Raw genomic sequence first — 23,904 nt, 5'->3', positions numbered from 1 at the left:
CCCCCCCGGGACAAAGTAAAAAAGTTTTTAAAAAAATTTCCACATGTGTAAAAAAAAAAAAAAAAAAAAAAAAGTTCCTAAATAAAGAGACAAAAAAATATTATTCCCATAAATACATTTCTTTATCTAAATAAAAAAAAACAAACAATAAAAGTACACATATTTAGTATTGCCGTGTCCGTAACGACCCAACCTATAAAACTGTCCCACTAGTTAACCCCTTCAGTAAACACTGTAAGGAAAAAAAAAAAAACGAGGCAAAAAACAACGCTTTATTATCATACCGCCGAATAAAAAGTGGAATAAAACGCGATCAAAAAGACAGATATAAATAACCATGGTACCGCTGAAAGCGGAATTTTGTCCCACAAAAAAGAGCCACCATACAGCATCATCAGCAAAAAAATAAAAAAGTTATAGTCCTCAGAATAAAGCGATGCCAAAATAATTATTTTTTCTATAAAATAGTTTTTATCGTATAAAAGCGCCAAAAACATAAAAAAAGATATAAATGAGATATCGCTGTAATCGTACTAACCCGAAGAATAAAACTGCTTTATCAATTTTACCAAACGCGGAATGGTATAAACGCCTCCCCCAAAAGAAATTCATGAATAGCTGTTTTTTGGTCATTCTGCCTCACAAAAATCGGAATAAAAAGCGATCAAAAAATGTGCCCGAAAATGTTACCAATAAAAACGTCAACTCGTCCCGCAAAAAACAAGACCTCACATTACTCTGTGGTCTCAAATATGGAAAAATTATAGCTCTCAAAATGTGGTAACGCAAAAAATATTTTTTGCAATAAAAAGCGTCTTTCAGTGTGTGACAGCTGCCAATCATAAAAATCCGCTAAAAAACCCGCTATAAAAGTAAATCAAACCCCCCTTCATCACCCCCTTAGTTAGGGAAAAATTAAAAAATTTAAAAAAGTATTTATTTCCATTTTCCCATTAGGGCTAGGGTTAGAGTTAGGGCTAGGGTTAGGATTAGGCTTAGGGCTAGGGTTAGGGCTAGGGTTAGGGCTAGGGTTAGGGTTAGGGTTGGGGCTAGGGTTAGGATTAGGGTTAGGGCTAGGGTTAGGGCTAGGGTTAGGGCTAGGGTTAGGGTTGGGGCTAGGGTTAAGGCTACAGTTAGGGTTGGAGCTAAAGTTAGGGTTAGGGTTTGGATTACATTTACGGTTGGGAATAGGGTTGGGATTAGGGTTAGGGGTGTGTCTGTGTTAGAGGTGTGGTTAGGGTTACCGTTGGGATTAGGGTTAGGGGTGTGTTTGCATTAGGGTTTCAGTTATAATTGGGGGGTTTCCACTGTTTAGGCACATCAGGGGCTCTCCAAATGCGACATGGCATCTGATCTCAATTCCAGCCAATTCTGCGTTGAAAAAGTAAAACAGTGCTCCTTCCCTTCCGAGCTCTCCCGTGTGCCCACACAGGGGTTTACCCCAACATATGGGGTATCAGCATACTCAGGACAAATTGGACAACAACTTTTGGGGTTCAATTTCTCCTGTTACCCTTGGTGTCATGATCTCTGCAGGCAGAGATCATAGCAAGCCTATAGAAGGACAAGCTCTCGGAAGATGGAACTATACTGACCATGAACTAAGCCTGCCGCGCAACTAGAAATAGCCAGGTAGCATTTCCTATTAATCGCTAGATGCCCAGCTCTGGCCTAAGACCTAAATAGCTAGCAGAGGGAAATATAAGACCTGGCTCACCTCTAGAGAAATATTCCAAAGAAGACAGTAGCCCCCCACATATAATGACGGTGAGTTCAGATGAAACAACAAACGCAGCAGGAAAATAGTCTTAGCAAATTTGAGGTCCGCTTACTAGATAGCAGAAGACAGATAGTATACTTTCATGGCCAGCAGAAAAATACTAACAAAACACCATCCAGAGATTACCTTAAACTCTGGCATTAACTCATAACGCCAGAGTAGCAATCCCTGATCGACGAGAGCTTTCCAGACACAGTAACAAAACTTCAGCTGCGAACTGGAACAAATAGGCAAAACAAAACATGGACAAAAGTCCAACTTATCAGTAGTTGTCTAGAAGCAGGAACAAGCACTGAGAGGCATCAGATAACATTGTTGACCGGCAAGAAACCACCAGAGAAATGAGCTTAAATAGCGACACCCACTACTGATGGAATCAGGTGAAACAGGAAAGAGGATGACAAGTCCAATTCCACAAGCGGCCACCGGGGGAGCCCAGAATCCAAATTCACAACAGTACCCCCCCCTCAAGGAGGGGGCACCGAACCCTCACCAGATCCACCAGGGCGACCAGGATGAGCCCTATGGAAGGCACGAACAAGATCAGAAGCATGAACATCAGATGCATTGACCCAAGAATTATCCTCCTGGCCGTAACCCTTCCAGTTGACCAGATACTGGAGTTTCCGTCTGGAAACACGAGAGTCCAAAATTTTCTCCACAACGTACTCCAACTCACCCTCAACCAACACCGGAGCAGGAGGCTCAACAGAAGGTACAACAGGTACCTCATACCTGCGCAATAACGACCGATGAAAAACGTTATGAATGGAAAAGGACGCAGGGAGGTCCAAACGGAAAGAAACAGGATTAAGAATCTCCAATATTCTATAAGGGCCGATGAACCGAGGTTTAAACTTAGGAGAAGAGACCCTCATAGGGACAAAACGAGAAGACAGCCACACCAAATCTCCAACACAAAGCCGAGAACCAACACGACGATGACGGTTGGCAAAACGCTGAGTCTTCTCCTGTGACAACTTCAAATTGTCCATAACCTGCCCCCAGATGTGATGCAATCTCTCCACCACCGCATCCACTCCAGGACAATCCGAGGATTCCACCTGACCGGAGGAAAATCGAGGGTGAAACCCCGAATTACAGAAAAACGGGGACACCAAGGTGGAAGAACTGGCCCGATTATTGAGGGCGAACTCTGCCAATGGCAAAAAAGCAACCCAATCATCCTGGTCAGCAGAGACAAAACACCTCAGATATGTCTCAAGGGTCTGATTAGTCCGCTCGGTCTGGCCATTAGTCTGAGGGTGAAAAGCAGATGAAAAAGACAAATCTATGCCCATCCTAGCACAGAATGCCCGCCAAAATCTAGACACAAATTGGGTACCTCTGTCAGAAACAATATTCTCAGGAATACCGTGCAATCGGACAACATTCTGAAAAAACAGAGGAACCAACTCAGAAGAAGAAGGCAACTTGGGCAGAGGAACCAAATGGACCATTTTAGAGAAACGGTCACAGACCACCCAGATGACAGACATCTTCTGGGAAACAGGCAGATCTGAAATAAAATCCATCGAGATGTGTGTCCAAGGCCTCTTAGGAATAGGCAAGGGCAACAGCAGTCCGCTAGCCCGAGAACTACAAGACTTGGCCCGAGCACAAACGTCACATGACTGCACAAAGACTCGCACATCTCGTGACAGAGAAGGCCACCAGAAGGATCTTGCCACCAAATCCCTGGTACCAAAAATTCCGGGATGACCTGCCAATGCAGAAGAATGTACCTCAGAGATGACTCTGCTGGTCCAATCATCCGGAACAAACAGTCTATCAGGCGGACAACGATCCGGTCTATCCGCCTGAAACTCTTGCAAGGACCGCCGCAGATCAGGAGAAACGGCCGACAAAATTACTCCCTCCCTAAGGATACCTGTGGGTTCAGAATTACCAGGAGAGTCCGGGTCGAAACTCCTAGAAAGGGCATCTGCCTTAACATTCTTAGAACCCGGTAGGTATGACACCACAAAATTAAAGCGAGAAAAAAATAAAGACCAGCGCGCCTGTCTAGGATTCAGGCGTCTGGCAGTCTCAAGATAAATCAAATTTTTGTGGTCAGTCAATACCACCACCTGATGCCTAGCCCCCTCGAGCCAATGGCGCCACTCCTCAAACGCCCACTTCATGGCCAAAAGCTCCCGATTCCCAACATCATAATTCCGCTCTGCGGGCGAAAATTTGCGAGAAAAGAAGGCACAAGGCCTAATGACGGAGCAGTCGGAACCTTTCTGCGACAACACTGCCCCAGCACCGATCTCCGAAGCGTCAACCTCAACCTGAAAAGGCAGATTCACATCAGGCTGACGCAACACAGGGGCAGAGGCAAAACGGCGCTTAAGCTCCTGAAAGGCCTCTACAGCATGAGGGGACCAATTAGCAACATCAGCGCCTTGTCTGGTCAAATCAGTCAGTGGTTTAACGACATCCGAAAAACCAACAATAAATCGGCGGTAAAAGTTGGCAAAGCCCAAAAATCTCTGAAGACCCTTAAGAGAGGAGGGCTGAGTCCAGTCACAAATAGCTTGCACCTTGACGGGATCCATCTCAATGGAAGAGGGAGAAAAAATATACCCCAAAAAGGAAATTTTCTGGACCCCAAAAACGCACTTAGACCCCTTCACACATAAAGAATTAGACCGCAGAACCTGAAAAACTCTCCTGACCTGCTGGACATGAGAGTCCCAGTCATCAGAAAAAATCAGAATATCATCCAGATATATTATCATAAATTTATCCAGAAAATCGCGGAAAATATCATGCATAAAAGACTGGAAAACTGAAGGGGCATTAGAAAGACCAAAAGGCATGACCAAATACTCAAAGTGGCCCTCGGGCGTATTAAATGCGGTCTTCCACTCATCCCCCTGCCTGATCCGCACCAAATTATACGCCCCACGAAGATCAATTTTAGAGAACCACTTAGCACCCTCTATACGAGCAAACAAATCAGTAAGCAATGGCAATGGGTATTGATACTTAACAGTGATCTTATTCAGAAGCCGATAATCAATACATGGTCTCAAAGAGCCGTCTTTTTTTGAGACAAAGAAAAACCCAGCTCCCAAGGGAGAAGAAGATGGACGAATATGTCCCTTTTCCAAAGACTCCTTTATATATTCCCGCATAGCAGCATGTTCCGGCACAGACAAATTAAACAAACGACCCTTTGGATATTTACAACCCGGTATCAAATCTATGGCACAATCGCACTCACGGTGCGGAGGTAACGACCCAAGCTTGGGTTCGTCAAAGACGTCTTGATAATCAGAGAGGAACTCAGGGACTTCAGAGGGAATGGACGACGAAATAGAAACCAAAGGTACGTCCCCATGAATACCCTTACATCCCCAGCTCAACACAGAAATAGCTCTCCAGTCCAAGACTGGGTTGTGAGACTGCAACCATGGCAATCCCAGTACCAAATCGTCATGTAAATTATACAGCACCAGGAAACGAATAATCTCCTGGTGATCCGGATTGATACGCATGGTTACTTGTGTCCAGTATTGTGGTTTATTATTAGCCAATGGGGTGGAGTCAATCCCCTTCAGAGGAATAAGAGTCTCCAAAGGCTCTAAATCAAAACCACAACGATTGGCAAAGGACCAATCCATAAGACTCAGAGCGGCGCCAGAGTCAACATAGGCGTCCGTGGCAATGGATGACAAAGAGCAAATCAGGGTTACAGACAAAATAAACTTAGACTGAATGGTGCCAATGGAAACAGACTTATCAAGCTTCTTTGTACGCCTAGAGCATGCCGATATAACATGAGTAGAATCCCCACAATAGAAACACAATCCATTCTTCCGTCTAAAATTCTGTCGCTCGCTCCTGGACAGAATTCTATCACACTGCATACTTTCTGGCGTCTTTTCCATAGACACCGCCAGATGGTGCATCGGTTTGCGCTCCCGCAGACGCCTATCAATCTGAATAGCCATTGTCATGGACTCATTCAGACCTGCAGGCAAAGGGAACCCCACCATAACATCCTTAACGGCATCAGAGAGACCTTCTCTGAAAGTTGCCGCCAAGGCGCACTCATTCCACTGAGTAAGCACAGACCATTTACGGAATTTTTGGCAGAAAACTTCAGCTTCGTCTTGCCCCTGAGATAGTGCCATCAAAGTTTTTTCTGCCTGAAGTTCCAAATGAGGTTCCTCATAAAGCAAGCCCAAGGCCAGAAAAAACGCATCCACATCGCGTAACGCAGGATCCCCTGCTGGCAATGAGAAGGCCCAATCTTGAGGGTCACCCCTGAGCAAGGAAATCACAATCCTAACCTGCTGAGCAGGGTCTCCAGCTGAACGAGACTTCAGGGACAAATAAAGCTTACAATTATTTCGGAAATTCTGGAAGCTAGCTCTATTCCCTGTGAAGAACTCCGGCAAAGGAATTCTCGGCTCAGATACCGGAGCATGTACTACAAAATCTTGTAAATTTTGTACTTTCGTGATGAGATTATTCAAACCCGCAGTTACACTCTGGAGATCCATTATTGTCAGGTGCACACAGAGCATACAGAGATTAGGAGGAGAGAGAGAAAAAAGACTGCAGCAAGGCAGACTGGAGGAAAAAAAAAAAAAAAAAAAAAAAAATTCCAGCAGACTTCTTATAACTCTCCTTTCTCAACCTGGGTCTTTAACACTTTAACTGGCCGGTCAAACTGTCATGATCTCTGCAGGCAGAGATCATAGCAAGCCTATAGAAGGACAAGCTCTCGGAAGATGGAACTATACTGACCATGAACTAAGCCTGCCGCGCAACTAGAAATAGCCAGGTAGCATTTCCTATTAATCGCTAGATGCCCAGCTCTGGCCTAAGACCTAAATAGCTAGCAGAGGGAAATATAAGACCTGGCTCACCTCTAGAGAAATATTCCAAAGAAGACAGTAGCCCCCCACATATAATGACGGTGAGTTCAGATGAAACAACAAACGCAGCAGGAAAATAGTCTTAGCAAATTTGAGGTCCGCTTACTAGATAGCAGAAGACAGATAGTATACTTTCATGGCCAGCAGAAAAATACTAACAAAACACCATCCAGAGATTACCTTAAACTCTGGCATTAACTCATAACGCCAGAGTAGCAATCCCTGATCGACGAGAGCTTTCCAGACACAGTAACAAAACTTCAGCTGCGAACTGGAACAAATAGGCAAAACAAAACATGGACAAAAGTCCAACTTATCAGTAGTTGTCTAGAAGCAGGAACAAGCACTGAGAGGCATCAGATAACATTGTTGACCGGCAAGAAACCACCAGAGAAATGAGCTTAAATAGCGACACCCACTACTGATGGAATCAGGTGAAACAGGAAAGAGGATGACAAGTCCAATTCCACAAGCGGCCACCGGGGGAGCCCAGAATCCAAATTCACAACACCTTGGGACAATACAAAACTGGGGGCTAAAAAATAATTTTTGTGGGAAAAAAAAGGATTTTTTATTTTCACGGCTCTGCATTATAAACTGTAGTGAAACACTTGGGGGCTCAAAGTTCTCACAACACATCTAGATAAGTTCCTTGGGGGGTCTAGTTTCCAATATGGGGTCACTTGTGGGGGGTTTCTACTGTTTAGGTACATTAGGGGCTCTGCAAACGCAATGTGATGCCTGCAGACCAATCCATCTAAGTCTGCATTCCAAATGATGCTCCTTCCCTTCCGAGCTCTGCCATGCGCTCAAACGGTGGTTCCCCCCCACATATCAGGTATCAGTGTACTCAGGACAAATTGGACAACAATATTTAGGGTCCAATTTCTCCTGTTACCCTTGGAAAAATACAAAACTGGGGGCTAAAAAATAATTTTTGTGGAAAAAATTTTATTTGCACGGCTCTGCGTTATAAACTGTAGTGAAACACTTGGGGGTTCAAAGTTCTCACAACACATCTAGATGAGTTCCTTAGGGCGTCTACTTTCCAAAATGGTGTCATTTGTGGGGGGTTTCTACTGTTTAGGTACATTAGGGGCTCTGCAAACGCAATGTGATGCCTGCAGACCATTCCATCTAAGTCTGCATTCCAAATGGCGCTCCTTCCCTTCCGAGCCCTCCCATGCGCCCAAACGGTGGTTCCCCCCACATATGGGGTATCAGCGCACTCAGGACAAATTGGACAACAACTTTGGGGGTCCAATTTCTCCTGTTACCCTTGGAAAAATACAAAACTGGGGGCTAAAAAATAATTTTTGTGGGAAAAAATTTTTGTTTTATTTTTACGGCTCTGCATTATAAACTTCTGTGAAGCCCTTGGTGGGTCAAAGTGCTCACCACACATCTAGATAAGTTCCTTAAGGGGTCTACTTTCCAAAATGGTGTCACTTGTGGGGGGTTTCAATGTTTAGGCACATCAGTGGCTCTCCAAACGCAACATGGCGTCCCATCTCAATTCCTGTCAATTTTGCATTGAAAAGTCAAACGGAGCTCCTTCCCTTCCGAGCTCTGCCATGCGCCCAAACAGTGGTTTACCCCCACATATGGGGTATCGGCGTACTCAGGACAAATTGTACAACAACATTTGGGGTCTATTTTTTCCTGTTACCCTTGGTAAAATAAAACAAATTGGAGCTGAAGTAAATTTTTTGTGAAAAAAAGTTAAATGTTCATTTTTATTTAAACATTCCAAAAATTCCTGTGAAACACCTGAAGGGTTAATAAACTTCTTGAATGTGGTTTTGAGCACCTTGAGGGGTGCAGTTTTTAGAATGGTGTCACACTTGGGTATTTTCTATCATATAGACCCCTCATAATGACTTCAAATGAGATGTGGTCCCTAAAAAAAATGGTGTTGTAAAAATGAGAAATTGCTGGTCAACTTTTAACCCTTATAACTCCCTAACAAAAAAAAATTTTGGTTCCAAAATTGTGCTGATGTTAAGTAGACATGTGGGAAATGTTACTTATTAAGTATTTTGTGTGACATATCTCTGTGATTTAATTGCATAAAAATTCAAATTTGGAAAATTGCGAAATTTTCAAAATTTTCGCCAAATTTCTGTTTTTTTCACAAATAAACGCAGGTAATATCAAAGAAATTTTACAACTTTCATAAAGCCCAATATGTCATGAGAAAATAGTGTCAGAATCACCTGGATCCGTTGAAGCGTTCCAGAGTTAAAACCTCATAAAGGGACAGTGGTCAGAATTGTAAAAATTGGCCCGGTCCATAACGTGCAAACCACCCTTGGGGTAAAGGGGTTAAAACTGAGAAAATTGTGAAATGTTCAAATTTTTCACCAAATTTCCGATATTTGTACAATTGAACGCAAATCATATTGAACAGCTTTTACCACTATATCATGACTATATGTCACAACAAAATACTCTCAGAATTAGGTCGGGGTCGCATCAATACCCGACACTGCCACCGGCACTCGGGACCGGAGCCTTCAGCTGCATAGAAATACATGCAGCTGCACGCTCCAGTCCTGGTGCCGGCAGCAGTGTCGGGTATTGATGCGAGAGACTCACGCGAGTTTCTGGCATTGCACTTGCAAGTGTGACACCAGCCTTAGGGCTGTCCCACACGTCCAGATAATTCCGGTACCGGAATAAATCGGTACCGGAGTTATCCATGTCCGTGTGCCTGGGAACTCACGTAGGCCATATGTGCGGCACACATGTGCCGCCCGTATGGCGAGTGGGTACCACACGGAGCGTGTGGTACCCACGCGTGTGGTACCCTGCATCGTGCTGAAGCCGCGATTCATATGTTCCCTGCAGCAGCGTTTGCTGCAGAGAAAATATGAATAATAGTGTTTAAAATAAAGATCTATGCGCCCCCGTGACAGCCAACGTGGGAGTGGGTGAATATTTTCTGAACAGCGGGGGGGGCGCACAGGGGGTGGGAGGGCGGCGGACACATAGATCTTTATTTTAAACACTATTATTCATATTTTCTCTGCAGCAAACGCTGGTGCAGGGAACATATGAATCGCGGCTTCAGCACCATGTGGGGGGGACAGCGCTTACTGTAGCGCTGTCTCCTGCACGCACACGGACCCCAGACGGAGAACGTCCGTGTGAGGTCCGTGTTTTACACGGACCCATTGACTTTAATGGGTCCGTGTAATAGGTGCGCTCCCACGAACACTGACATGTCTCCGTGTTTGGCACACGGAGACACGGTCCGCAAAAAATCAATGACATCTGAACAGATGCATTGATTTTTATGGGTCTACGTGTGTCAGTGTCTCCGGTACATGAGGAAACTGTCACCTCACGTACCGGAGCCACTGACGTGTGAAACCGGCCTTAGTGTGATCCATTGAAGCATTCCAAAGTTATTACCTCATGCAGTAACAACTGGTCCGATGTAAAAAAAAATGAGGCCCGGTGATTAACCTACAAGGTGGCTCAGTCCTTACGGGGTTAAAGTGCTTTACACCAGAATTTTGGAATAAACACTTTAATTAATCGCTTCCTGAGTCTTTTTGCTGAGTTTTCGTAGTGGAAACTGAGTGGATAATCCAAATGTTTGAGGCGTTTTGAGGAGGATTTGAAGAGTTTCTGCTCCAAAAATTCCTCAAAACTTGATGTGAACCTACCCTTTTGGGTAAAAAAAAATGCTTTAGGCATTGATTCTAGAAAAGAAAAACTCCTCCAGCACTACAACCTTCCTCCCTCCTTAAAAAAAGAGCATTACTTGAAAAAACTTGCAGTTTTTAACCACTTCAAAAAAGCTCTGTGAACTCCTATCTGTCCTAATGAGGATATCCCTAAAACACCGCTGTCTACAGATTCATGTTTTTAGTTTGGCTGATTTTTTTTTTTTTTTTAAAGGCTTTTTAAAAGCTTCAGCATTGGCTTACAGGAAGCCAAAATAATTCACAAAAAATTCTGGAAGACGCACATCAATATATCCATTGTCGGTCAATTAAATTTAGAACATGTTCAGTTGTGACCATAAGTGAAGGGGTTCACAAATGAGGCACTGCGCAGAACATTTTTGCATGAAATACCGTACTCTGTAGCTCTGTTTCCATGGCTTTTATGCTCATCTATAATGCCTACTTTGTTAGTATTTTTCTTGTGGCCGCATCCACATGATACGTCTCTGCGGGCTTTGGTTTGGTGAGACCTTGAGAGTGATACAAACAGCAGGAAGCTGCATCATCTATTCACTATTGTTCTGAGTCTTCACTTCTGTCTCTTTATACTTTGTGACTTTCCTTGACATTGACACCCTAGTACTTCAGTTTTCATCTAGCCGTGTAGAGATTGGATCTTTTCTCTCACTGTTCTACCTTTGACACGTTCCTTTCTCTGCGCTTCGCAGGCACCTTGAAAAATCGCACAATAGCTTTGTGTTATTGAAAAAAAACACATTGTACACAGGGAACATTGTGGAGGTTATTTAATAGTTGTTTACTAGGCTCCAATTACTCCGCAAAATCTGAAAAGACGAGGAGAAAGGAGAATGTCTTCTATTAGAAATGCTGATGTACGTGTAAAATATAATAAAAATTATGCTGAATGTAATGTACAATATAATGCACGTATACAATAAAATAAAACAAAACTTTAGAAAATGAGAAAGGCACTAGGAATCCTCATTCTATCTGAAAATTGGCTTATGAGTTTCTTGTCTGTTTGGCTCCTTTCGAATTGCATTCTTGCCCACGTTAGGTGGTCCCATCGAGACTTACGTCTGCAGTAGTAGATTGTGTCTGACTGTCCAACTCCAGTACATGTATATGCCAGAAAATGATGTATGTAAGAGCACACTGTGACTCTGTCGGTACCTTTTAGAACCAATAGCCCCATCGGGGCATACACTCGAATCCCATTTTGCGGGGGAAATTGGATGCAAGTCCTGATGGGACCACTCAATGTGGTCAAGAACGCAATATGAAAGCACCCTCTCTCTTATGTCCTTGTCTTTTTTCTTTGTCAGCCTCATTACAGCGGAGCTTTCACAGTACTTTCTCCAAATACTGCAACTCCACTGGAACAGTTTTTGTTTTTGTGCCCCACCATTCCAAATTTATGCCTCTCCAGTAATGTAACTTCAACCAAATGATCATATATCACTGAACGTTTATCATAAAGGAAAAAAATTAAATGGCCAGATAGAAATTCTGTGGTATTCACTCACTTGAAGGGAAAGTTTGTGTCTTTATCACCAAGGGAGACACTGAGAGAGGGCCTTAGGCCGGGGTCACACTTGCGAGTGCAATGCGAGAAACTAGCACGAGTCTCTCGCATCAATACCCGGCACTGCCGCTGGCACTTGGGACCGGAGAGTGCGACTGCATGTATTTTTAGCGGCTGAACGCTCCGGTCCCGAGTGCTGGCCGCAGTGCCGGGTATTGATGCGAGAGACTCGTGCGAGTTTCTCGCATTGCTCTTGCAAGTGTGACCCCGGCCTTAACTTCAGAATGTCAAGTGACAGTAAAAAAGGAAAAACTGCTCGAAAAACAGTGGAACGGCAGCAATTAGATTAGTTACTCTATTTAAAGAAATCTGTCATCAAGTTTTCACTACATAATTTGAGAGCTGCAGATTATAGAGGCAAATATTCTGATTCCAGCAATGTGTCACTTAGTGGGCTGCTTGCTGTAGTTTTTATAAAATCATTGTTTTATCACCAGGAGATGATCGCAAGAGGGCTGGGAAAAGCTGGTTTGTCCTGATGAAGAAGTTGGATGACTTTGAAACGCATTGACTCCTGGATTCTCCGATTAGTCATCATCAGCAGTTCTGTTGATCCACAATTTCCATTACAGACTTTCAATGACAGAAATGTACGCATTCATCAGCCCCTGTATGGTTTACATACATGGAAATGTGATGAACGCCTCTTAATGAATTTGGCGCATCCAGCATTTTTTTTTCATTAAGACTGGCGTACAAAATGCCAGTCTTAATTAATTGGATCTTATGTGCTTTTTGGGGTTTATGGTCTTTATTTTCTCCAAAATTGAGCATGGTGTAGCTGTGGCTTTTTCTTCGGATGTTTTCCTGGGCTTCTCTAGAGAAAAATAAAAGCCCAGTGGTCTTGTGATTTCCTGTTAGGGGCACATTTTATTAAGTAAATATATGCGGTTCCAATATATGGCAGGCAGCAGGGTTCTACATTATACTCAGTGCAGAATTTTGGCAGCACTCATTTTCTATATCAGCATCGCTTTAAAAAGTGAGAAAAGCGCTCTAGTGCCTCCAATATGTGCAAGACAGACAATCACACCCCGCAATGTATGAGATAGCAAATACTTCCTTCCATCTTTCAAAAAGGATTCCAGTTCCTGTCAATCAAACCTGTTCTTGTTATTAGTGCCGGCTCTACAATGTGGATCAGGGGGATCGGCACAACTTAATCTGGCAGTAATATGCAGATACTATTCAGACTGTAGGTATAAAGAAGCAAAAATGAATTTTTACTGCAGTGAATGGAAGGGGCTGAAATTGAACTACTAGCGTCGCGATAATGGTTGACATGCTTATCTTATGCGTAACTGCAGGACACTAGGTTACATGATAGATATATACACTTCTGTGCATTTTCAAGGCATAATTAAAACTACCGTACTTGGCAAGTCCGATTAAAGGGAAGCGGTGAGCTCTGATATAGTCTATGCTTCTCAGTTCGTTATCTCTCTCTAATCAAATAAAGTTTTGTATTGGGTATATTCCATATTTTATATACTAGCCTGCCATACAAACCAAGAGGAAAAATGCCACAGTCTGCCACTACAGTATTCCCTATATTATATTACTAACTTCATTATAGGGGTGCGCTGATCTCACTCTATTCATTAATCACATAGTTTTTTGATAGTAAATCACATAGTCCCTTTTGATGGTAAAGAGGAATGATCAGAACATCTGTGCTGTTATCTCTACACTGTGTTCCAGATTACGTTTTTGGATTTGGAACTAAGTGGGATTGGAGGGGAGGCAATAAATAGCAAAACATATATAAAGCCTATTAGTGGCAATACGGTCTTGCATGCCAAAAGTAGCCACCCTGCACATACAATAAAGTCAATACCAATTGGGGAATTCACAAGTCTTAAGAGGAATTGCAATAAGGATGAGGATAGGATTAAGGAATTTGATACCCTTGAGAACAAACTGATGAGACGCAAATATCCCAAGTGGTGTCTAAATAGGGCTCGTAATTAGTGTTGAGCATTCCAATACTGCAAATATCGGGTATCGGACGATATTCGCTGTATCGGAATTCCGATACCGAGTTCCGATATTTTTGTGATATCAGAAATTGGAATCGGAAGTTCCTATAAGTTCCCAGGCATGTGCGGTGCGTATGGTTCTCAGGGTCTGGAGGAGAGGAGACTCTCCTTCAGGCCCTGGGATCCATATTCATGTAAAAAATAAAGAATAAAAATAAAAAATATGGATATACTCACCCCTCCGACGGCCCCCGGCTCTCATCGGTGCAACCGGCAGCCTCCGTTCCTAAGAATGCAGTGAGTGTAGGACCTGTGATGACGTCGCGGTCTTGTGATTGGTCGCGTGACCGCTCATGTGACTGCGACGTCATCGAAGGTCCTTCACTCACTGCATTCTTAGGAACAGAGGCAGACGCTTGCACCGGTGAGAGCCAGGGTCTGTCGGAGGGGTGAGTATATCCATATTTTTTATTTTTATTCTTTATTTTTTACATGAATATGGATCCCAGGGCCTGAAGGAGAGTTTCCTCTCCTTCAGACCCTGGGAACCATCCAGGATAGCTTCCGATATTTGTGTCCCATTGACTTGTATTGGTATCGGTATCGGCGATATCCGATATTTTTTGGATATTGGCCGATCCAATCCGATACCGATACTTTTGAATATCGGAAGGTATCGCTCAACACTACTCGTAATATAGTGGACAAAAAAGAAAGGGTTAATTTGTTAAAACAGAACACCAAGAATAGAACAAATAGGGAAAAGAGAAAAGAAAAACCATTTGTCTGGCTTCAATTTAGCCCTCAATTTGCAGATATCAAGTCCATTATATATAAGCGACTACCTATGTTATTGGAAGATGAGGAGACCGCTAAAATTCTAAGTAAAGGAATTAATGTAGTTGCTCGTAGAGCCCCAACAATTGGTAATATAATCTCACCCGGTCTGTTTCTATCTAAACCGAAGTCTCCAACATGGCTAGATTGTAAGGGATTCTATAAGTGCGGTACCACGGCTTGCACTACTTGCGCTCATAGCTTAATCAGCAAAACATTTATCAATTCTGACAATACAAAAGAATTTAATATCAAAGAATTTATAAACTGTCATTCTGTGAATGTGGTGTATAAGATCAGTTGCAAGGAATGTAAAGTTGCGTATGTAGGATGCACCACTAGAAAATTGAAAATCAGAATATCGGAACATTTGAGAGACATTACTAATTTTAGTACCATTAATAGAAATGTATCTATGGTCGCAAGACATTTTGTAACTTGCCATGGGGAGAATATCTCCGCTATGTCCATTCAGGGGATTGAGCAGGTAAAGTGGTCTGTTCGTGGAGGAGACATTAAGAGACGCCTCCTCACAAGGGAGGCGTACTGGATTTATAATTTACAAACTAGGTTGCCTTTGGGACTTAACAAAAGGAACGAAATCATGTATCATTATTGTTGAAATTTTAAATTTAATTGTGTTGTTTTAATGTTATTACATTTCTGGTATTCCTGTGTATTTTCTTCAGGACCTGCGATTAGATCATGTGATCGGGAGTCTTCATTGTGATAGGCCAATGAATTATACATATACTCCCTTAGCATTCATGTGTAGATAGCCATGATGAAGATCGTACAGATCGAAACGCGTCACTGTTAGCAGGTTTTGCCGCTTGTTCACATTCCCTTTTGTGCAGGGATCATTTTATATTCTATGGATCAATAAAGGACCTTTTAATCGTAAGGAGCTGGAACAATCTTCACATTTTTCTCACGCTGTTATCTCTACACTGTGTTCCAAATTATTATGCAAATTGGATTTAGGTGTCATAAAGATTTAATTGTTTTGTTTTTCAAATAAACTCGTGGATGGTATTGTGTCTCAGGGCTCAATGGATCACTGAAATCAATCTTAACCACATGTGATAATTAGTTTTCCAGGTGATTCTAATTAAAGGAAAACTACTTAAAAATGATGTTCCACATTATTATGCAGGCCACAGGTTTCAAGTAATATGGGAAATAAAAAAGATCTCTCTGCTGCTGAAAAGCGTTAAGTAGTGCAATGCCTTGGACAAGGTGTGAAAACATTAGATATTTCACAAAAAAATAAGAGTGATCATCATAATGTGAAGAGCACAGACAGAGTTCATGCAGGTAAAGGCATAATGAGGAAGGTTTCTGACAGACAAATTCATTGGATTAAGAGAGCAGCTGCCAAAATACCATTACAAAGCAGCAAACAGTTATTTGAAGCTGCTGGTGTCTCTGGAGTCCCTCGAACCTCAAGGTGTAGGATCCTTCAAAGGCTTGCTGTGATGCATAAATCTACTATTCGGTCACCCCTAAACAGTGTTCACAAGCAGAAATGGTTGCAGTGGGCCCAGACATACATGAAGACTAATTTTCAAACAGTCTTGTTTACTGATGAGTGTTGAGCAACCCTGGATGGTCCAGATGGATGGAGTTGTGGATGGTTGGTGGATGGCCACCATGTCCCAACAAGGCTGCGACATCAGCAAGGAGGTGGATGAGTCATGTTTTGGGCCAGAATCATGGGGAAACAGCTAGTAGGGCCCTTTAAGGATCCTAAAGGTGTGAAAATGACCTCTGCAAAGTATATAGAGTTTCTGACTGACAACTTTCTTCCATGGTATAAAAAGCAGAAACGTGCCTTCAGGAGCAAAATCATCTTCATGCATGACAATGCACCATATCATGCAAAGAATACCTCTGAGTCATTGGCTGCTATGGGCATAAAAGGAGATAAACTCATGGTGTGGCCACCATCTTCCCCTGACCTCAACCCTATAGAGAACCTTTGGAGTATCATCAAGCAAAAGTTCTATGAGGGTGGGAGGCAGTTCACATCAAAACAGCAGCTCTGGGAGGCGATTCTGACTTCATGCAAAGAAATACAAGCAGAAACTCTCCAAAAACTCACAAGTTCAATGGATGCAAGAATTGTGAAGGTGATATCAAAGAAGGGTTCCTATGTTAACATGTAACTTGACCTGTTAGATGTTTTAGAGTTAAATAGCTTTTTTGTTCAGTGAATGTGACCTCCTAATGCTGCAAATTCCACAAATGAGCATTTTCAGTTCTTTAAAACATATCAAATGTTTAGAAATTCTACTGTGCCTAATAATTTGCAACAGTGCATTTTGAGTTTTTATTCATTTTGTAGACTATACTGTTATTATTGGGAGGTTTCTTCAATAAAATTCGATGTATACTCTAACGGGTGATGACTTTTATTAGACTGACTGTCATTTGCACCGACCATTTAGGAAAATCTGAGAAAAATTTCATTTGCATAATAATTTGAAACATGGTGTATAGGTGAACACGGTATTTGAGAGTAAACCATACTTGGATGGAGTCACGCAGTCTGGCGGTGTCAATATGAAAAAAACAGGCGTACTGCCATATAAAGAATATGAAAGCCGGGGTGCAACCAGTAGAAAAACAGCAATGAAGATTAGAGAGAAAAAAGACACTACTGAAATTATGCGCACCACTGCAGTCATTCTAATATGAAAAATATCCACTTTATTAGTACACAACAATTAAAACAATTAAAAATTCCTATACAACTGTCCCCACTCTGGGTGCATGGCATAAACCTCAATACATAACCTGGTATACAGTAATATATGCATACATGCGTAAATATAAGATATAATATATTCCTCACTCAATGGCTCATGGGGCACCTAAAAAAAACTCCTATCCGTATGAAAATATAAAAAAAGAATCAATCAAAAATACTTGTTAAAGATAACCTAATTGATGCCCTATCCAAGGCAAGGAAGGGCCCAAATGTCAAGCTAAATAGCTGGTGAACCAACCCCCCTCAAAGTAATATAGAAGGAAAGTCCATGATGAAATCAGAGTAAAGAGTGAAAGGATATTACCCAGTATGGTCTAATCTCATGAGAAGTAACCAGGTTCAGAGGTCCCAGAGCGGAGGGCAGGACATGCCCCACACGTATCGCCTCCAAAGTGAGGCTTCGTCAGGGGAAGTGAAAGACATGTGACTAATGCGTGAATATATATACAAAGATCCCATGTTTAATAACCTACAGGTGCAGGCCACCGCAATCAATTCCGGCAGTGGGAATCACAGGGAAGCCGTAATGACCGAATGCCGAGGGAAAAAGGGAGCAGTGCACAAGCGCGGGCCGCGTCACAAGCTGGGCTGTCATAGGGGCCATGGAAAACTGCGCAGTCGCAGATTGAGCCGAAAGGCCAAGGGAAGAAGAAGCAGCGCGCACGCACAGACCGCGTCACAATCTCGGCTGCTGTAAGAAGCCAAGAAAAAATGCGCAGGTGCAAATAAAAACACCAGCCTAATGGCCACGCGTGCGCACTATGGTACAAAGTACCCAGCCCCATTCATACCATAGATATAGGAGGGGGTATGAATGTGGTAACCAGCCACGCGTGCGTCACATAGCATATATACAACCCCATTCAGGTAGGAGTTCTAAGGGGTCAGTGTGCGTGCACACTTTACATAAGCACAGGGTTTGCTATATACAAACCACCAGGCCCATATAGCAGAACATACATGACCCCTAGTGTGTTTCGCAACCCCCCAATTTTTAGACCCAACACATACTGCCAACATTCGTCCCCGGGGACTCACGCTTCCAACCATCAATCAATCAAACACCCAGCCACTGATATAGGAATATTTATTATTGTAGGCCATTGCCAAATAACACATATAAAAACATATGATTATAAACATCTTTATTATAAATAGACTTACAGTTAGGTCCATATATATTTGGACAGAGACCACATTTTTCTAATTTTGGTTATAGACATTACCACAATGAATTTTAAACAAAACAATTCAGATGCAGTTGAAGTTCAGACTTTCAGCTTTCATTTGAGGATATCCACATTAAAATTGGATGAAGGGTTTAGGAGTTTCAGCTCCTTAACATGTGCCACCCTGTTTTTAAAGGGACCAAAAGTAATTGGACAATTGACTCCAAGGCTATTTCATGGACAGGTGTGGGCAATCCCTTCGTTATGTCATTCTCAATTAAGCAGATAAAAGGTCTGGAGTTGATTTGAAGTGTGGTGCTTGCATTTGGAAGGTTTTGCTGTGAAGTAAACATGCGGTCAAAGGAGCTCTCCATGCAGGTGAAACAAGCCATCCTTAAGCTGCGAAAACAGAAAAAACCCATCCGAGAAATTGCTACAATATTAGGAGTGGCAAAATATACAGTTTGGTACATCCTGAGAAAGAAAGAAAGCACTGGTGAACTCATCAATGCAAAAAGACCTGGGCGCCCACGGAAGACAACAGTGGTGGATGATCGCAGAATAATCTCCATGGTGAAGAGAAACCCCTTCACAACAGCCAACCAAGTGACCAACACTCTCCAGGAGGTCGGCGTATCAATATCCAAATCTACCATAACGAGAAGACTGCATGAAAGTAGATACAGAGGGTTCACTGCACGGTGCAAGCCACTCATAAGTGTCAAGAATAAAAAGGCTAGACTGGACTTTGCTAAAAAAACATCTAAAAAAGCCAGCACAGTTCAGGAAGAACATTCTTTGGACAGATGAAACCAAGATCAACCTCTACCAGAATGATGGAAAGAGAAAAGTATGTTGAAGGCGTGGTACAGCTCATGATCCAAAGCATACCACATCATCTGTAAAACACAGCGGAGGCAGTGTGATGGCTTGGGCGTGCATGGCTGCCAGTGGCACTGGGTCACTAGTGTTTAGTGATGATGTGACACAGGACAGAAGCAGCCGAATGAATTCTGAGGTATTCAGAGACATACTGTGTGCTCAGATCCAGCCAAATGCAGCCAAACTGATTGGTCGTCGTTTCATACTACAGATGGACAATGACCCAAAACATAAAGCCAAAGCAACCCAGGAGTTAATTAAAGCAAAGAAGTGGAATATTCTTGAATGGCCAAGACAGTTACCTGATCTCAACCCAATTGAGCATGCATTTCACTTGTTAAAGACTAAACTTCAGACAGAAAGGCCCACAAACAAACAGCAACTGAAAACCACCGCAGTGAAGGCCTGACAGAGCATCAAAAAGGAGGTAACACAGCGCCTGGTGATGTCCATGAGTTCAAGACTTCAGGCAGTCATTGCCAACAAAGGGTTTTCAACCAAGCACTAAAAATGAACATTTTATTTAAAATTATTGAATCTGTCCAATTACTTTTGGTCCCTTTAAAAACAGGGTGGCACATGTTAAGGAGCTGAAACTCCTAAACCCTTCATCCAATTTTAATGTGGATACCCTCAAATGAAAGCTGAAAGTCTGAACTTCAACTGCATCTGAATTGTTTTGTTTAAAATTCATTGTGGTAATGTCTATAACCAAAATTAGAAAAATGTTGTCTCTGTCCAAATATATATTGACCTAACTGTATATAAAATAGTAAACATACTAAATTCATAGAACCTCCCCCTTTTTCCCACAGTCTGGAGGTGGTTCATGCTGCCCACAGATCAGACAGTGTGAGTCTACTGACCGGTTCCCTTTAACCTGTCAGCAGGTATTTGTTATGTAATCTGAGAGCAGCATAACATAGGCACAAAGAGCCTGATTCCAGCAATACTTCACTTGCTTTGCAGTTTGCTATAGTTTCAATACAATTAGTGTTTTATTAGCATTAGATTGTTAACATGATATAGGGGATCTATGGGCAGAAAGCCTGATTCCATCGATGTGTCACTTACTGGACTGCTTGGTGCTTTTTTGATAGAATCCCTATTTTCTCTGCTGTAGATGTAGCAGTTCTGTGAATGCTGAGCTGTGTATTACCCCGTCCACACTTGCTCAGGCACCTCTCTATTGCGGAGGGTGACTTTTATACAAGATGCCTACCTGCTATTGAGTTGGAGACACTTAGCAAGTGATCACTTTAATTAAATGCCTCCCAACTGTTAGCTGGAGGCATTTTACCATGTGTGCATGCCACCCCTTTAAGAGCAGGGGAGCACTCTCACATGAGTACTAGGTGCACAGCTGGAACACAGTGCGGCGCTCACATTGGATGAGGAGGCAGCTCATGAGGACACTACTGTGGCTGGGGTGATAAGTAAGCCAGTGTCCCTGTGTGGTGGAAGAAGGGGAACCAGGCGGAGCCACCGGTAGATGTAACAATGTCAACATTTTATTAATTCTTTCATACAGTCCATTGCATTGGGGATGGTATGCCACATAGTTCTTGGAATAGCTCGGAGTCAAATGCTGGACCTTGATCTGTCAGGATCTGCTTGGAATATCCATAAGGCCTCACAAAATGTTTCCAAAATATTGTTGCAGTGGTCTGAGCAGTCTGATCTCTGACAGGCACGGCCACAACAATTTTAATGTAGTGGTCAACCGTGATCAGAGCATAGAGGTATAGCTGGGTTGCAGTTTTACACGGTCAAAAGCAACAAACTCCAGAGGACGGTGAGTTTCCATTTCTCAATATCTTGGTGCATTCCTATCAAGTAAAAGCATTCTCTGATGGTCATCTCAGTCTTTTGGCAGCCAAAGTGTCCGGATTGGTTGTGATAGGCTTCTATGATGAGGTTGGCATGTTGTCTTGGTAGGACTATTTGAAAACCTCTGTCGTGAGTGTGGGGGTTTATGGTGTGGCGAGCTAACACTCCTTTTTGGAACTGCAGATGTTTTTTCTGTAGCCATAGTCGATAACGTTCTGGGTCAGATTATCTGTAGCCCATGAGTAGTTTGGGGGTTCTAGATTCTTGTAACTTCCATCGGGTTCTGAAGATTCTTCTCTCCTGGATTTCAGCACAGTCATGGCTTATTTAGGGTTTGGGGCTAGATTCTGAACTGGGAGGTCTGTGCAACCTCTGCACATTCTGTTTGGCAACATAGGAGCAAAAGGCGGACTCTTCTATTTCTTCCCACTCATTGCCATCATAACAGTGTGTTTCTGTTATGGACAAAATGTATAGGACATCAGCATTGGTGTTGGATTAGCCTGCTCGGTACTTCAAAATAAATTGGTAATTGTCCAGGTGGGAAGTCCATCTACTCTCAAGGGCTTCAAGTTTACCAATCTGTAACCAGGACGATGGGTTGTTGTTGTTTAGTTCTTCGAAGGACTGTTTTTAGCTCTGGAGTTCACGCAATGGATGGGCTTTTGCACATCTTCCAACATGGTTGTCCATTTAGGAGCTCTTGGAAGCGGTCAGCAATCTTGATAATGTTTTAATGTAAATGAAGTCAACATGATTTATATACAACTGTAACACTATTTACAGATCATGATTTTGATAATAATAAGGTGATCAACTTGTATCTATTGATTTTGGCACATTGCACTTCACTCTTCTATGCATTAGATCACTTTATTGTTATATGTCTATTTGGCATTTATATCGGCTATATTTGTTTTTAACATCCAGACCATTGAATTTATATTGCCTATTTGCTAATATTCTATTTGAGCCCATGCCCTTCATTCATTCTAGCACCTTTTTCTGATTTTAGTTATTTTATAAGATGTTATACCAATAAAAATAAATGTTTTTACAAGCTTCTAATCTACGGCATGGCGAAGCTATGTACAATAAGGCCTTGGTCAGGTAACTCCGTTCTGCAAACTTTAAAGGTAGCTTCGCAGTGGCCCACTTGAGGACCAGGTTGTACGCTTATATTGTGGCAGCTGGATGATGGTAACTCATGAGCCAGTGTCAAGTAGTGCTGGAAAGGGGATACCCTCTATTGTGTTTTAAATGATGGGGTGATAGCCAACATATTTCAGGTCCCAGTCAAGGTCATTTGGACACATGCATTTTTCTTTCCAGGGTTGTTCCTTGGCCTCAGGAAATTCCGGATTAAAGGCTGGAAGTAAATCGGCTGACTTGAGGAATCAAATATGTTGGTAGGTCTCCCACTTGTCCTGTAGCAGTTGTTTTGGGGACTATAGGGGGTCGAATATTGGATAAAGCAAGTATGGTCCTTTTGATTGGTGCTTCAGCTCCTTTACTTCTTTGTACAGGATTGCAACACTTTTGGTTAGTTCCACAACTTGAGCACAAATCTCTTCAATAAGGTCTTGTACCTGCTGGGGAGCACGCCATGAACAACAACAGGTTTGGCACAGGCAGACACAGCATGTTCTTGATCATTTAACCCTTTATATACATCCCTTGGACTTTGATATAGATCAAAAATTAAACTTTTTGATGTAATTTTCTCTTCAACTTCCTTCAACATCAACAGCATATATTAACTCTCTTCAATGCATATAAAGCACAGAGGTAGCATCCTGTTCATGATTCCAAGTTGTGGAAACCTCATGTGGTATAATGCAGAAGTGGAGTTTGTGCTCCTGGCAGTCTATAATCTGCATCACAGTGGCCAAGCTTTCTGTCAAGATGAGCCTTACCCCTCTCCAATTACACATAGTGCAACAAGAAAAATATACCGTATATAAAAAAGTAACAGTGGGAAATAGTTTGTTGCGACAGCAGATACGGACTGGACAGTTGGAGATGGGCCTGGGAACACAGGGCTGATATGAATCCCAGATCTGTGCAGCTCAGTGAGAATAATGTGGAGAATGCTGATATGCACAATGGTTGCCTCTTTAAGTAGAGTATGATGGAGGTGGAAGTTGGTTGTGCAGCTAATTCCCAATCATGACAAATCACTTGAAAAGAACAGTCTCTTTACTAATGAAATTGGGGTAAATAACTATATACAAATAGTAGGTGATCGGTGGTCAAATTTAAACTCAGTGTACAAACGGACTGGCAGATCTCTGTGGGATACTTTTCTTATTAATTCAATTCAGTTGTTCTCAGGTTGTCCCCCTCTGGTAATTCTCACAAAATATTCCTTACTTAGGGCTGAGATGTGCTTCTCTTCTGAGATGTGTTTTTCCTCATGGAGGTGCATTCCTTCCAACTGGAAGACCGTCAGATCCCCTCCTTTTTCATCTATCCC

This window comes from Ranitomeya variabilis, chromosome 3 (genome assembly GCF_051348905.1).
Source record: "Ranitomeya variabilis isolate aRanVar5 chromosome 3, aRanVar5.hap1, whole genome shotgun sequence".
NCBI lineage: Eukaryota > Metazoa > Chordata > Amphibia > Anura > Dendrobatidae > Ranitomeya > Ranitomeya variabilis.
This window is presented reverse-complemented; position numbering follows the sequence as displayed.